Below are 15,934 nucleotides of genomic sequence, written 5' to 3'. Positions count from 1 at the left end.
AAATAGTTCTTCCTTCCAAGATGTTCAAAGGGGTTTTAAAGACAAAATCAACAACTCTTAGGAATTGAGAATACTGTTGTTCAAAAAAGTTTATTGAATGAGATTGAACATAGCTTCTTTTCCTGCTCCTGTCATGAAAGCACCCAGGTGATGCTGGAAAGGGAGCGTTCTTTCTTTCTCTTTCCTTCCTTTCCTCCCTCTTTCCCTCATCTCATCCCTCCTTTGTAAAAGATATACATTTTTTCAATTTATTTGAGGGAGACACAGAGAGAGAGAGAGAGACAGAGAGAGAGCGTATGGGATTCTAAGGCCTCCTGCTACTGTAAATGAACTCCAGACACATGTGCCACCTTGTATATCTGGCTTTACATGGGTACTGGGAATCAAACCCAGGTTGTCAGGCTTTGCAAGCAAGTGCATTTAACCATTGAACCATTTCTCCAGCCCTCTCCCTCTTTTTTGAAACAGGATCTTACTATGCAGCTCAGAGTAGGTTGGAACTCACAATCTTCTGCCTCAGAAACAAGAGTGCTGGGATTACAGGCTTATGCCACTACACCTGGCTTCATTTTCTCTTTCTTTCTCTCTCTCTCTTCCTTTCTTTCTCTTCCTTCCTTCCTTCCTTCCTTTCATAATATTTATTTATTTATTTACAAGCAGACAGAGACAGCAAGAGAGAATGTGGGCATGCCAGGGTCTCTAGCCACTACAAATGAACTCCATATGCATATGTCACTTTTTGCATCTATCTTTACATGGATACTGGGGAATTGAACATGGATCATTAGTTTTTGCAGCCAAGCACCTTAACTGTTGGGCCACTGTCCAATCTCTCATTTTCTTTCTTTCTTTTTTTAAAATTATTTATTTCAGCTGGGGGTGGTGGTACACACCTTTAATCCCAGTACTCAGGAAGCAGAGGTAGGAGGATCACCATGAATTCAAGGCTACCGTGAGACTACATAGTGAATTCTAGGTCAGCCTGAGCTAGAGTGAGACCCTACCTCAAAACAACAACAACAACAAAAAATTATATATATATGTATATGTGTGTGTAAATATATGCATATATACATACATATATTTACTTATACATGTGTATATGTGTGTATATATATATATATATATATATATATATATATATATCAGAGAAAGAGAGAGAGAATGGAGAATGGGTGTGCCATAGCCTCCAGCCACTACAAATGAACTCCAGACACTTGCACCCCTTGCGCATCTGGTTTACATGGGTCCTGGGGAATCAAACCTGGATCCTTTGGCTTTGCAGGCAAGTGCCTTAACCACTAAGCCATCTCTCCAGCCCTCATTTTCTTTCTTTACAGAAGAAACTTCACAATCACCCTACAATCCCTAAACTCAGAAAATACATCCTGAAGCCTATATGGAATTCTCTGTATCCACACTCTCTTGGGACGGAGGAAACAGACCAAAAATTATCCAAGCCCATGATGCTAATGTCACAGAGACACACCCGTGGGCAGCATGGCCTCGCTCTGGTTCACACCTGGAACCCGGTCCTACAACCTGCCTTGGCAGGAGCCTGGCTCCAGGATTCACAGTGGCCCCAGGAGCCCATGGAGTATGGCACTGGTTGGGCAGCACAATCACAGCATTTCCCTGGGTCCTGACACCTTTGGGTACATATTTGGCTCGTTCGAGCAAGAGGACAGAGAGACAAGGTGTGGAGGAGTCTGCCCCGCATCCCAACCATCCTCACCGGGGCCGGGAGGACTGCAGAGGGCTGGTACGAGAATGGAAGAACCTTGAACTGGAAGGCAGCCAGTGCCCCTAGTCTCCCGCAGAAAACCACCAGCATCAATTGGCCTCTAATCCTCTGAGAAGCTCGGAAGCCTTTGCAAGCAGAGCCCTTAGCCCATCTTCCAAGCTCAGTTGCAGACCCAGGACCACCCCTGGCTGCCCGGCCAGCTGGGGCTCTGGGTTTCTGGGATGTGCCATGACCAGAGCTCACACCAGGTTCCCCCACCAGGCAAGTGCTGGTTGCTCTCCATTGATACACAGTCTCCAAGCCCCTCTTAGTCCTGGGCTCACATGGCTCCAGGGACTGTATGAGCACTGGGAATGATGTCCCCATTTCTCAAGACACCCACCAGGTGGACAGTGTACAGAGTCACTGCTGGAGACGGAAGCAAGTCCTGAGTCTCTTGCTCCTCTCTCCTTAATGGTCTGTTGGTTCAGTAGGCTGTGCCACACATGCCCCTGTCTCAGGTGGCTGTTCTGAACTACCCACCCTGTAAATGTTTTCTTTGGGGAGCTATGGTCATTAGTAGGAAGAACCAAGTGGGTGTCTAATTAAGCAGTTGGCAGCAAATGCAGAAACTTGCTCAGGCCACCCCACTGACAGCCACCCAGCATCCTTTTACAGGCAGCTCCCTCCCCTTGCTTCCTGAAAAGGTCCCCATTGTTGGCCTAGAGCGCAGGGAAGTGTCCCCAGCTGCCCTCCTGCTAGCTTCTGGCCTAGACTTCACACTGCCCAGAAGATCACAGTATAGATGAGGGCTCAGGTGAGAAAGGTCACCAGACGGGAGGGACAAAATCTTCCGAGCCGATGCCCCCTTACCTGGCCTGTCTAGATGTTCCAGACCCCTCACTGGCCACTCTGGCATGTTGGGGTGAGGACCCAGGAAGCAGGATGCCCTCGAGGACATGATGAGAAGTTGGCAGAGGTGGGCGGCAGCAGGGGCTCTCCCCTCTCCTGTGGCTGAGGCCTCTGGCAGCTCTGTAGCTCACCGGGTCAGGCCTCACTCTTTAAATGGAATGTTCCACTTGCCCCGGGAGCTGGGGGTGGGAGGAGCTTCCCTGTTGAAGAGCAGCTTTCTTTTTGAGAAACTGAGCCCTCCAGAATTCCATCCAACACTTGTGCACAGGACAAGAGAGTGGGGTGGGCACGAGCCGCCTCAGAGGCAGACACTGGCAGAACAGGACTGACTCTACTGGGTCACCACGCCCCCTAGCCCGCGGAACAGTCTAAGTCGCTGGCTGGAGGGGACGAGACACCTGGTGCTGCCCTGCAGATTCCATACTCCAGAGTCACGTGGCCCTGACCAGGCTGGGATGAGACACAGTTAGGCCCCCTTGACCTCCTCCCCGAGCCACATCTCCTCTTTCTTCCCTCGGTTCTTATTTCCCCACGCAGGCACCTTTACCTGCGTATCTCCTACTCTACACTGAAGCCAGAGGGGCCGAGGTGCCTATGTGGGTACCTGGAGCTTTACAAAGGGACAGGACTGGCTGGGTATAAGGACCAAGCAGTGCCTGAGTTTCTAATTCTGCAGAGCTCTAGTTACCCCAAGCCCACACCGCTACTATAGATATCAATGAGCACAGGTCTCCGTGCCCTCACACACCCAGGCTTTGCCAGCTTGGCCCAGAACCCTGGCACACACTCTGATTCTACCTTGATAGATGGGTCCTTCCTGGAAAAAAATGGCTTTTCTTTCCATCACTGGGCTATGTCCAGCTATTTCCAACTATTACACAAATTGAACTTGAACGGCAGCAGGGAAGATTTAGGTTAGACACCAAGAACGACTTGAAGTGGGTCACGGGAGGAACTTCAGGACGCTGCCCTTGGGCTTTAAAAATAAAACTATTTTTCCTTTGGGAGGGTGTGGTTTGATGTCTGTTTCATCACATTACTCTCTTGCGCAGAAATTCTCATCAGGGGCCCTCCCTAGCCTGCATGTAGATACCTAACTTCTCGGATTGTCGTCCCAGCCCTCTATGTCCCCATTCACTCTTTGTTTGTTTCTGCGACAAGGTCCCACTCTGTGGCTACGAAGTCCAGGCCAACGTTCAGCTGGTGATCCCTGTGCCTCAGACTCCTGCGTGCTGGGGATACAGGTGTGTGGCACCACACCCAGCTCCCCACTCATCTTTCAAACATCACAGTCCACTGCCCCACGTGTGTGACTGTTCTAGTCCAGTGAACTAGACCTCTGAATGTTTCCCCAGAAGACCTTAGGCATCCCTCCATCTGTCCACAGGCTCCTTTCCCTCGTCCCCAGGGCAGCCTGCCCCTCACACGAGATCAAACTTCTGATGCTATTCCACGTATCAGATGGCTGCAAACTTCCCAGCCAGAGGCCAGTGGGCAGTGTGTCAGGCTGAGCTGCCACCTCCTCTAGGAAGCCTCTCCTGACAACTTGGCCCCAGGAAGACTTGCCACGGTAAAGCGATGGTGACACGATGGCCATTCCTTCTATGGACATGTCCTTGGCAGCCACAATGAGGAACCCCTACCCAGAGAAGTACACAGACAAAACAAACCAAGGAAGTCACTGGAGGCAGCACCCAAGGGCAAGAGGAGAGGAGAGCCGGGAGGTGCTTGGGGTAGGCCACAGCGTGGGGACACAACACGAGAGGAAGTGGACATTTGGAAAGATAGAATAGCTGAGAGTGGAGCATACCTCCCACAACATGTACCGTGGGGTTTCACGCATGCTGCCTTGAATGCCCAACATGACCTCCTTTATTCCACATAATGCATGGAACTGGGAGGGCACTGGGAAGGCCACTGTGCAGTCCCTCAAAGCTTCTGACATAAGGCACAAATGGCTCCATATCTCTTCATGGATCAGTAAACCAGATGTTCTGTGAGCCCTCTCTCCCTGCCAGAGGTCTCCCCCTCAAGGGCAGCTACAGCTATGAAGATACTTCTGAACTTTTTCATTTTTATCTATTTGCTTTTAAATATTTTATTTTTCTTTATTTATTTGACAGTGAGAGAAATAGACAGGGACAGAGAGAGAGAAGAGAATCACATGCTAAAACCTCCAGCCACTGCAAACAAACTCCAGATGTGTGCGCCCCCTTGTGCATCTGGCTTACATAGTTCTGGGGAATTGAACCTGGGTTCTTTGGCTTTGCAGGCAAGTGCCTTCACCACTAAGCCATTTCTCCAGCCCACTTCTGAACTTTTTTTAAAAAATTATTTATTTATTTATTTATTTAAGAGACAAAGAAAGAGGCAGATAGAGTGAAAGAATGGGGAGCCGGGCGTGGCAGCGCACGCCTTTAATCCCAGGCAGAGGTAGGAGGATCACCGTGAGTTCAAGGCCACCCTGAGACTACATAGAGAATTCCAGATCAGCCTGGACTAGAGTGAGACCCTACCTCAAAAAAGAGAGAGAGAATGAGCACACCAGGGACTCGAGCCACCACAAACTCCAAATGCATGCACCACTTTGTGCATTTGGCTCACATGCGTACTGGGGAATCAAACCTGGGTCCTTAGGTGTGGCAGGCAAGTGCCTTAACTGCTAAGCCATCTCTCCAACCCACCTGTGAGCTTTTGAAACCATGGGGAGAAAAGACAGATGGGAGAGAAGAAGCCTGAATTGGATGAGTGCAGCTTTCTTGACGCAGGATGCAGAGGACTGGCATGGGGCACTCTTAAACCCACGAGAAACCCAAGCTGGGAGACAGCTGCGTGGAAAATACTGTGGGCTACTCAGAACAGAGACCCGAGGGAATGCTTAGCCTCCCGCAGCCCCTCGCTCCCCATGCCAGCACAGGATGTGTGGGGTAGGGTTCCCTTATGAAATCCAGAGCTGGCTGAGCCCCCAGAGCTTACTTCGCCCTTCCTTCCTGTTCTTGAAGGGATGATGGCTGAGCTAACTCATTTCAGAGAGATGGAGAGCCTTCTCTGAAAGGTCAAAATTTCCTCGGCCTTTCATCTTTTCTAGTCTGCCAATCATTGAATTGACCTCTGTGTGGACGGCTGGAACTTAAATCCATACCCCTCTGGGGAAGTTAATACAGATATTATACTTACCAACTAAAACCCATTTCCCAGCTAGCTATGATGGTGCACACTTGTAATCCAGCACTAGAAAGTAGATAGAGGGGATCCAGGGTTCTAGGCCAGCCTGAACTACACAGTGAGACCCTATCTCAAAAAACCAAGGGCTAGGATATAGCTCAGTAGTGGAACACTTTCCCAGCATGTACAAGTTGCCAGCTTTAACCTCCAGCACCACAAATAAACATGCAACCTGCCCCCCATGTCAACACGGGCATCACTCATCAAGATAAAAGTGTCCCTGCAGGGTGAAAGAAAGGCCCCACTCACTCCTCTGCCCAGTGCCTGGCAGTACACCAGGGTAGAAATTACCCTATTCTGTTTCACAGTGGGCATCTGGGGCTGAAGTAGAGAGGTGCCAAACAGTGACCCAAGACAGGGAAAGTGACCCCTTTGTCCCTCTTCCAAACAGTTCCCTTGTTGCCACAGAAACCTATCATCAACTATGGGTATCTGCTGCTGACAGAGGCCAAACAGGAGCCACAGGCCTCAGTTGGAGGCTCTTACAGGCTTTGGCCAAATCTGCAACCATCTCTATGCCTCTCTCCCTTAAGTCTTTCTTTAGGTTTAAAAGTGTAACCTGGGCTGGAGAGATGGCTTAGCGGTTAAGCGCTTGCCTGTGAAGCCTAAGGACCCCGGTTCGAGGCTCGCTTCCCCAGGTCCCACGTTAGCCAGATGCACAAGGGGGCGCACGAGTCTGGAGTTCATTTGCAGAGGCTGGAAGCCCTGGTGCGCCCATTCTCTCTCTCTCCCTCTATCTGTCTTTCTCTCTGTGTCTGTCACTTTCAAATAAATAAATAAATAAATAAAAAATACTTAAAAATATATTTAAAAGTGTAACCTAAGGCTAGAGAGATGTCTTAGCGGTTAAGGCGCATGCCTGCGAAGCCTAAGGACCCCAGTTCAATTCTCCAGGTCCCATGTAAGCCGGGTGCACATAGTAAGTAGTGCATGTGTCTAGAGTTCGTTTGCAATGGCTAGAGGCCCTGGCACACCCATTCTCATTCTCTCTCTCTCCCTATCTCTGTCTCTCATAAATAAATAAAAATTCTAAAAAAAATCTTTAAAAATATAAAAATGTAACCTAAATGTAAGGCCTGGCGTACAGAAGATAGGAAACCATTGGTTCATTAAGTGGCCCAGGAGCTTCCCAGCAGTGACCAGCGCCTAGAAGGGCTCAGGTTGAAGGACAAAGTGTTGACTACCGACATCCCCACAGGCAGGCCTGTTCTGCCAGATGGGGCGTAATCTGCTCAACCAGGAGCCAACCCAATGCCCCCGCTGCCAGCGCTGAGGCCTGGGCATGTTTTCTGCACTCCTCCCGTCCTGCGGCCACCGGGCCTCCGGACAGCCCAGCCCAGCACTGCCACTAGATCCCCACCCAAGTCCACCATTTCCTCCGGGGGGGGGGGCGTCCCCTAAGCTCCTCCTTACTTTCTCAATGCACTCTGTACAACAGCATCTTTTTTGGGGGGTGGGGGGATTCGAGGTAGGGTCTCACTCTAGCCCAGGCTGACCTGAAATTCATTATGCAGTCTCAGGGTGGCCTCGAACTCACTGCAATCCTCCTACCTCTGCCTCCCGAGTGCTGGGATCAAAGGTGTGCGCCACCATGGCCAGCCGCATATCTTTCAATTAATGAAAGAAATCACGATAGAAAATATCCTTGTGCACTGAGCTTGGTAAAGATAAGCACTGCCTGGCTTAAAAAAAATTTTTATTTACTTATTTATTTATAGAGAAAGAGGTAGAGAGAGAGAATGGGCACACCAGGGCCTCTAGACACTGCAAATGAACTCCATTTGCTTGCACCACCTGGTGCATCTGGCTTTACGTGGGAACTGGGGAATCAAACCTGGGTCCTTAGGTTTTGCTGGCTAGTACCTTAACTGCTAAGCCATCTCTCCAGCCTACTGTCTGGCTTTTAAAGAACACCATGTTCTTTAAAATTCTGACTCAGCTCATGTTCTTTGCTTCTGTTTCTTCACCTTTAAAATGAGGAAGCAGCAGTATTCACCTCACATGGCTGTGGCAAGGATGAGACTAGGTAAAAGACATGCTGAGTGCTCTCCACACACTACAGGTGGGGTTGGGCACACGTGTGCCCCAGCACCCCTATTTACCAGGTACATATCTTTAGAAAACAAAAAATAGGAATCCCAGTACTGGGGAGACAGGTAAGAGGATCTCCGTGAGTTTGAGGGCACCCTGAGACTCCATAGTGAATTCCAGGTCAGCTTGGGCTAGAGCGAGAACCTACCTCAAAAAAAAAAAAAAAAATAGTGGCCGAGGAAATGGCTCTTGCCTGCAAAGCCTAACAACCTGGGTTCAATTCCCCAGTACCCATGTAAAGCCAGATGTACAAAGTGGGTTCATGTGGCTGGGCATGGTAGCCTTTAGCCCAGCACTGAGGCTGAGGTGGGAGGATCACTGTGAGTAAGAGGCCAGTCTGAGATGACATAGTGAATTCCAGGTCAGCCTGGGCTACAGTGAGACTCTACCTGAAAATAAGAAAAAAAATAGTAATTTCTGTGTGCATGCATGTGTGCACAGGGTCTCTGGCCACCGCAAATAAATGCCTGCCCAGCTTTAAGTGAGTGACTGGGAAATTGAACCCAGGTCTGCAGACTTTGCAAGCAAATGCCTTTGACCACTAAGCCATTTCCCCAGTCCCAAACACATATATGTTCAGAGTGAAGAGAAGATGGAAAGCCTGGGTGTGGGAGAGGCCAAGAAGTTCCCCTGCATGCTGCAGTCAAATGCCCAGGGCTCAGACTTCACAGGCATCTGACCCCCTCGTTGTAGGGAAAATGACAGAGGTGACCAAGGAGCACTGGCTGTCCAGAGGGCGGGGTTGAGCGTGGTGCTAAATGTTTTCCAAATCTACTTATCCAATCCACGCACAAGTCGATGGGGTAGGAACTCTTACCAGGTTTCACAAGTAAGGATACAGAAACACAGAGAGGAAAACTGCCGCCCAGCAGGACTAGGATTTGAACACGGCTCACCACATCTGCATGGACAACCCCGGGGCTGCAGCACCCTAAACTTTGCTGCCAACTTCTTCCAGGGAGGAAGGACGCGAGACCTAGGGTAAGCTGCTCTTGTCTGTGAGAAGGGTGGCTTTGTGTGCCCTCGCCTTAAAATCAAGCCGAAGTGTGTTCTAATGGCTGGAATTTCAGAAACGGCCCCTGCAAGGTTCCACGTGGTACCCGGAGAGCCACACTGCCACAGTTCGCAAAGCTCCTAACTGCAGAACGCCTTGAAGGCGGGGTCAACTGGAGCAGCGCACACGTAGGTGGAGGAGACATTCTGAAGATGCACGGCCTTCCCGGTCTCGTCCGTCTCCTCCATGGCTCAGAGGCACCAGGACAGGCAGCTTTTACTGCGTACAGCCCATGAAGTCCAGGGCTTGCAGAAGCCACTGTGAGAGTGAGCCCTGCTCAGACAGGGGAGCTTTTCAGCAGGTGACAAAACATGGGCTGGAGAGATGGCTTAGTGGTTAAGGCGCATGCCTGCGAAGCCTAAGGACCCAGGTTTGATTCTCCAGGTCCCACGTACGCCAGATGTACATGGTGGCACATGCATCTGGAGTTTGTCTGCAGTGGCTAGAGGCCCTGGTGCACCCATTCTTTCTCTCGCTGTCTCTAATAAATAAATAAAATCTTTAAAAAAAAAAAAAAACAGAGTCAGGTACCCTCTGCTTTGTAGCTCCTAGGGGCCCTGGTGCTTCTCACTTTCTCCCCATTTGACACTATCCATGCCAAGTCCCTTGGCATGAGGCATTCCGTTCTTCCCTGGAGCAGACTGCACAACACAAGGGTGGGAAGGGAGGGAGGAGGCAGACACCTGCAGCCGTGACGGTGCACCCTCAGTCCTCTGCCCGGGCTCCTGCTTGCTACAGAGAGTCTCGAGCACAGGGAAGGAGAGGAGGAGTGCGCAGGCGTTCTATCCTGTGATCCTCATGCACCGTTCTGGAGGCGGAGTCCCTCAAAGGAGAGCGGATGACCCTCCTACCCTGAAGACCCAGGGCTCATCTGTACCTTCTCATTCTGTGACCAGCCTTGGGGAAACGGGCTGGGGAAATGGCTCTGTGGGTGAAGTCCTTGCTTTGCAAGCACGCAAACCTGCAGTCAATCTCCAGAACTCTCCTAAAAAATGGCTGGGCATGCTGGTGTGCGCTGCTAATCCCAGTGCTGGAGAAGCAGAGACAGAGGTGCACTGGGCAGCCATTCAAACCTAACTGGCAAATTCCTGGCCAATGAGAGACCCCGCCACACTCAAACATACGCGTGCGCATGCGCGCACACACACACACACACACACACACACACACACACAGGTAGATGCTGTCTGAAGGAACAATTCCTGGCCTCCACATGCATGTACCTGCACTCACACAAATGTGTGTACATGCAAAAGTTCACCCTTGACCCTCAAGGTGAAGGTGAGTGGGGCCACTTCTTAGGAGAGGTGCCTCACGCCCCATCTAAAAACCACAAACACAACCTGGGTTGTCCAAGACGCTGGGATGTACGGAAGCCTGTCTCCTATAGGAGAGGCCCCAGCAGGCTCTGAGACTCACAGATGCAACCAGAAACTCTAGCTAACAACCTGGCTTCCCTCAGAATGAGGAGATGGGGAGACTTCCTGGCAGCCCTGGGAGGCCCCCTCCCTCCCACCCCTCTTTCTGTGACGGGTGAGTCAGACCCCAACTCACCCCTCATGGAGGAGAGCAAGCAGGGTCCCAGCTCTGCAGGACCACCGTCCACAAGCACCAGGACCACCTGGACACACCGTGTGGGCGAATGTGGGGGAACAAACGGATCTCTAGGCCTTCTCAAAACCCAGAGACAAAAAAAAAAAAAAAAAAGATCGTCAAGCCAGGTGTGGTGGCACACACCTTTAATCCCAGCACTCAGGAGGCAGAGGTAGGTTGAGCACCATGAGTTCGAGGTCACCCTAAGACTACAGAGTGAATTCCAGATCAGCATGGACTAGAGTGAAACCCTACCTCAAAAAAATTTTAAAAAAATTTAAAAACCAACAACAGAGTGATGCCCCTACCCTCTGCACCCTATCTACTTTTCTTCTGCAAAACAAGTCCTCGGCCAAGCCTGGCCCATGCAGAACCCCTGAAGATGAAGATAGAACCTAGTCCAGGGAATCTCGTGGCTTCTCCTTTCAGCCAAAGCACTAGGGAATGGGGAGGGAGGGCCAGGCTCCATTACACCAGTTGTTTCAATGGACAAAGCTGCTGTTACCAGCCAGACCACAGGATGATGCCAGCTTCAGGCCATGACTGCCCACAAGGACCGTAGGAATCACGTGATGTTGACAGGACAGGCCTCTGCTTGTAGCACCCGTGAGGAGACACCAAAGATCTGGAACTCTTATTCCGACCCTACAGAAAACATGCTGTGTCCCTTAGACAGCCCTCACGCCTCTCTGGTCCTCAGGTAAAGGCAAATAGCAATAAGAATGGGCTGGGAGAACACAGGAAGCAAGGTGGCGGGGCCTTAAGCCCATTTACGACCTTGAAAAGATTAAACCCAATCTCCTGGGTGGATAGTCAGGGCTCTCACCAGCTGCTAGGATTCTAGGCTCATCTCCCAGGCCCCTGAACCATGCCAACCCAGGCCCAGCTCCCAGGCTGCCTTGCTCCTCACCCACTGTGCTGGCTATCCTTCTGCCCGCTCCCCACGGCCTCCCTCGACCCAGCCTGAACCCGCTCCCATGGCCACTCCCACACCCCTCTCTCTGAGGTCTTCCCTCTGAGTCTGCAGAACCGACCTCAGAGCTCGTCTTCGTTCTCCTCACACTTGGTTTACAAGCTGTCTCCTCTACTAGACTGAAAGGACAGGCTCTCGAATCCATCTTCATGTATCAAACATTTAATAGACGTCTGCTCTGTGTCTCCTGCGATGCAGAAGCGGGAGACCTCAGGGAGACAGTGTGTGGGGACTGTGGGCAGCAGGAGCAGGCCAGAGCTGCCTTGAGGCCACCCTGAGACTACATAGTGAATTCCAGGTCAGCCTGATCTAGAATGAGATCCTACCTGGAACCACCCCCCTCCTCAAAAAAGCAGTGACAGAGAGGTTAGGAAAAGTGTTCAAAGTCACACAGCAGGCAGCAGCAGATCGTACATCTAGCTACCTCCTACCCTTAGCTTCATGCTGCCCACCAGAATACACCTTCCTTGAGCACCTAAGTGAGCTCAGAGTTCCTGCTGCAAAGAAGAAACTGACAGCCAGGCGTGGTGGTGCACGCCTTTAATCCCAGCACTGGGAAGGCAGAGATAGGAGGATCCCCGTGAGTTCGAGGCGGCAAGCCCGAGACTACAGAGTGAATTCCAGGTCCCCAAGAAGTAATGGAGGATTTATTAGCCTCGAGGCTCTAATCCCATGCACCTCCCTCTTCCCTTCCCACCTATGGAAAGAGAGTTCCTAGAGCTCTCACAGCCTCCAGAGGCCAGTGGGCCGCAACGTCACATGGCTGTCGCCAGCCCACGTCACTTCACAGTGCATCAGTGTCTGGCAAAGGCTGGCTGGCTGCTGGATAGGTGGTTGCACTGCAGTCCCTACTGAGCAGAGCGGTCAACCTCGAGGCTTCTTCTGTCTTTTTTTTCTTTTTTTTTTGAGAGAGAGAATTGATGTGCCAGGGCCTCTAGCCACTGTAATCAGACGTGTGTGCCACCCTGTGTGCAGGTGCGTCCGTGCACATGCATCACCTTGTATGTCTGAAGACATACAAGCAGCTATTTATCCAGCACAGACTTGTGTTGGGTATCTTTCTAAAGCAACTCATTTTGGCTTCACAGCATCCTAGTAAGATGGCTACGGTGAGAGGGAAACAGACAAAATGGGCGGGGCATGAATGGCAGCTGGGCGGAAAGGATCCAGAGCTGGGCTCTGACCCTGGCAGCCAACAGTGCATGGCACCCGGCACATGGCTGGACTCCAATCTCAAGCTCGAGAAGTGAGCAGAGTGGGGTCTGGCCCCCAGGCTCTCCTCCCACCATGATGGTGCGATATCAATCCAGCCCGTGGAGCTGTGTTTCAGATGGGCCCTGTGAGTCTCCTTTAGGGACCCCCTGCCAGAGGTCTGTGCCACCCTTCCTGAAGGCCCGTCCTGCACAGGGCGGTTCTCACTGGCCAAGATGGGCAGGCAGTCACAGATAGAGTCAATGCTGTGGGGTTGAAAGGGGACAGAAGACTATTTTCAGTATCTCAAAGACTGAAGTACTGGGCAGGATTAAGGAGGATAGAATAGTGTTTATCACTAGGAACAAAGATTTATAAATAGAATGAAGCAAGAATCCTGGGTGAATAACCCCTTTATGGGATGGGAGAAGGGGGTGGGGTGGGGCAATAGGAAACTCAGACCATAGTTTGGTCACATTAGAGAAGCAGAGGGCACTGACAAGAAAGTCTCATCACCAATAAAACAAAGAAAGGAATCAGACATGGCTGGAGAGATGGCTCAGTGGCCAAGGTGCTTGCTTGCAAAGCCTAATGACCTGGGTTCAATTCCCCAGTACCCATATAAAGCCAGATGCACAAAGTAGTGCATGCATCTCGAGTTTACTTGCAGAGACTAAAAGCCCTGGCACACCCATTCTCATTCTTTTTCTCCTCTCTGTCTCTTTTCTTGGAAATAAATTAATTTTTTTAAAAAAAGAAAGGAGTCAAACAGGCTGGGAGTGTGGCTCAGTGGTAGAGCCTTGCCAAGGATGTGTGCGGCCCTGGGAGACTAAGCAAGAAATCACAAAAGCAAAGGATGTGTGTCTGAAGCCTACAGTGTGCCAACTCCTCCATCGTCTGACGTTTCTGTTTCTCTGTTCTGAAAAAGACACTATGGTCAGGAGTGATGTAAACTTCTGTAATCCCAGCACTTGGGAGGGAGAGGCAGGAGGATGAGAAGTTCAAGGGCATCCTCAGTCACATAGGTCAAGACCAGCCTGGGCTACACGAGACCCTGTCTTTACAAAACAACAAAGAATAAGAAAAGGAAGAGGGGGCTGAGGAGATGGCCTAGTGGTTGAGTGCTTGCCTGTGAAGCCTAAGGACCCCGGTTCGAGGCTCGGTTCCCCAGGACCCACGTTAGCCAGATGCACAAGGGGGCACACGCGTCTGGAGTTCGTTTGTAGTGGCTGGAAGCCCTGGCGCGCCCACTCTCCTCTCTCTCTCTCTGCCTCTTTCTCTCTCTGTCTGTCACTCTCAGATAAATAAATAAAATTTAAAAAAAAAAAAAGAAAAGGAAGAGCGACAATGTAAGGAAAAAGGAAGCTACAGGCTAGATGACCAGACGACCCTTGGGTCATTTACGTGAGACGAGATTGAGACACGCAGTTTGATCGAGGCTCAGTCACGGCCAGGAGCCAGCCCCACACTGAGCCTCAGCCGCCCCAGCTGCAGGGCCACAGATGCAACGGTGCGCATGACTTCCCTGGAGCACCACGGGCAGGGGACAGCCCTGCCTCTACCTGTGAGTCCAGCTTCCTGAGGTCAAACCACAGAGGACACGTGGTCGGATGACATCTTCCTCCACATCAACAACACAGAAATGCAAACTGCTCTTAGCAGCTGGCAGAGGGAGACTCCCTAAGGACAGGCAACTGGCTACATTTTCCTGGGCTTAAGGGAGTTTTCACATGAAATCTTCATGGTCAGAAGGATCTAGAGCTCTGTTCTCAGGGATGGGAGGCCAAGTGTCCAGCCACCTGTCTCAGGAACCCTTGGTACACATCACACTACTGGACAGATGGTTTTTTTCTGAGCTGGAAGACAAGTACCCTTAGAAACTACTGCTGGTGTTGGGTACACTGAGTCTCCAGCAAGTTCTCATTTATTTACTTATTTATTTGGGTTTTTTTCAAGGTAAGGTTTCACTCTAGCCCAGGCTGACCTAGAACTCAATCTATAGCCCTAGGTTGGCCTTGAACTCCTACCTTTGCCTCCCAAGTGCTGGGATAAAAGGTGTGCACCACCAAGCCTAGCTCAGCAAATTATATATATTCTATTTATTTATTTGAGAGAGAAAGAAGCAGATATATATAGAGAGAGAATGGATGTACCAGGGCCTCTAGCCATTGCAAATGAAATCCACACGCATATACCACCTTGTGCACCTGGTTTAGGGAATCGAACCTGGGTCCTTAGGCTTCACAGGCAAGTGTCTTAACTGCTAAGTCATCTCTCCAGTTCAGCAAATTCTTTTAAATGGTGATTGTTAGATTAGCCTGTGAGCAAACCCAGGAGGAAGCCATACAGCTGGACTCCACTGTCCTCCTGGTCACTTAGTCCTGCGAGGATCTGGGTCAATAGTAACAACCATGCCAGGCTGTTAAGGTAAAGTGCAGTTGGGCTGCTGTGAGCATGTGGATCCTTTGCCCAGAGCAAGCCCCACTCCTCACCCTGTCCTGCTTCCCTAGGGGTTTAGTGCAGAGAACTATGCTGCCCCTGGCTTGCCCTCACTTAATCCCCGCCCCAGCTACTTCAGAAGTAGGCTCTGGGCACTCGCTTTCCATCCTGTAGTGGCCGACTTCCTCCAAGGCCAAGGCGAACTCGAGCTCCTTGCCCTCTTCTGCCAGCTGAAACAGAGCCCAGCTCCATCTGTGACTCTGAGCTTGTGCAGACCAGAGGGCATGAGTGGACACTCAGTTCCTTCTCTCCCTCTGAGCAGGTTGACCCTGTCCTAGGGCCTGGGCTAAGGAATATGGCCTGGAAAGTCAGAATGGATAAAGTTCCCCCGATCTCTGACACTGGCCAAATATCCTGTCCACGCCCATGATGGGCAGAGTGCTGGAAAAGAAAGAGCCTACAGACCTCTGGCCCCAGGCTCAGGGAGAGGGGCAGGAGAGCATGGGCTCGGAAAGCCACGAAGCCACCAAGGCTCGTTCTCATGATTCTAGTAAGGCTGCCCCCGCCCCTACCCCCTGTCAGTGAGAACTTATGGAGAGACAGGACAGAAGAGAAGCCAAAAGCAGTGCTGAGCCAGGCGTGGTGGCACACGCCTTTAGGCCCAGCACATGGTAGGTAGAGGCAGGAGGATCACCATGAGTTTGAAGCCACCCTGACTCTGAGACTACCTGGA

The 15,934-nt window shown here is 50.9% G+C and overlaps 1 protein-coding gene across 7 annotated transcripts in view; it reads right to left on the bottom strand.

Annotated features, from left to right (window-relative positions):
• Positions 1 to 15,934, bottom strand: part of Plekha6 (pleckstrin homology domain containing A6) — a 180,927-nt gene that overhangs the window by 99,678 nt on the left and 65,315 nt on the right. Inside the window, exon 1 of one of the 7 annotated variants that reach the window (XM_045159137.1) lies at positions 2,597 to 2,845. The exons of the other annotated variants lie outside the window; for them this stretch is intronic. The gene's annotated coding sequence lies outside the window, so the exon portion shown is untranslated. Of the gene's footprint in view, positions 1 to 2,596; positions 2,846 to 15,934 lie in introns of those variants that run through there. 7 annotated transcript variants of the gene reach the window in all.

Source organism: Jaculus jaculus, chromosome 1 (genome assembly GCF_020740685.1).
Source record: "Jaculus jaculus isolate mJacJac1 chromosome 1, mJacJac1.mat.Y.cur, whole genome shotgun sequence".
NCBI lineage: Eukaryota > Metazoa > Chordata > Mammalia > Rodentia > Dipodidae > Jaculus > Jaculus jaculus.
This window is presented reverse-complemented; position numbering and strand designations above follow the sequence as displayed.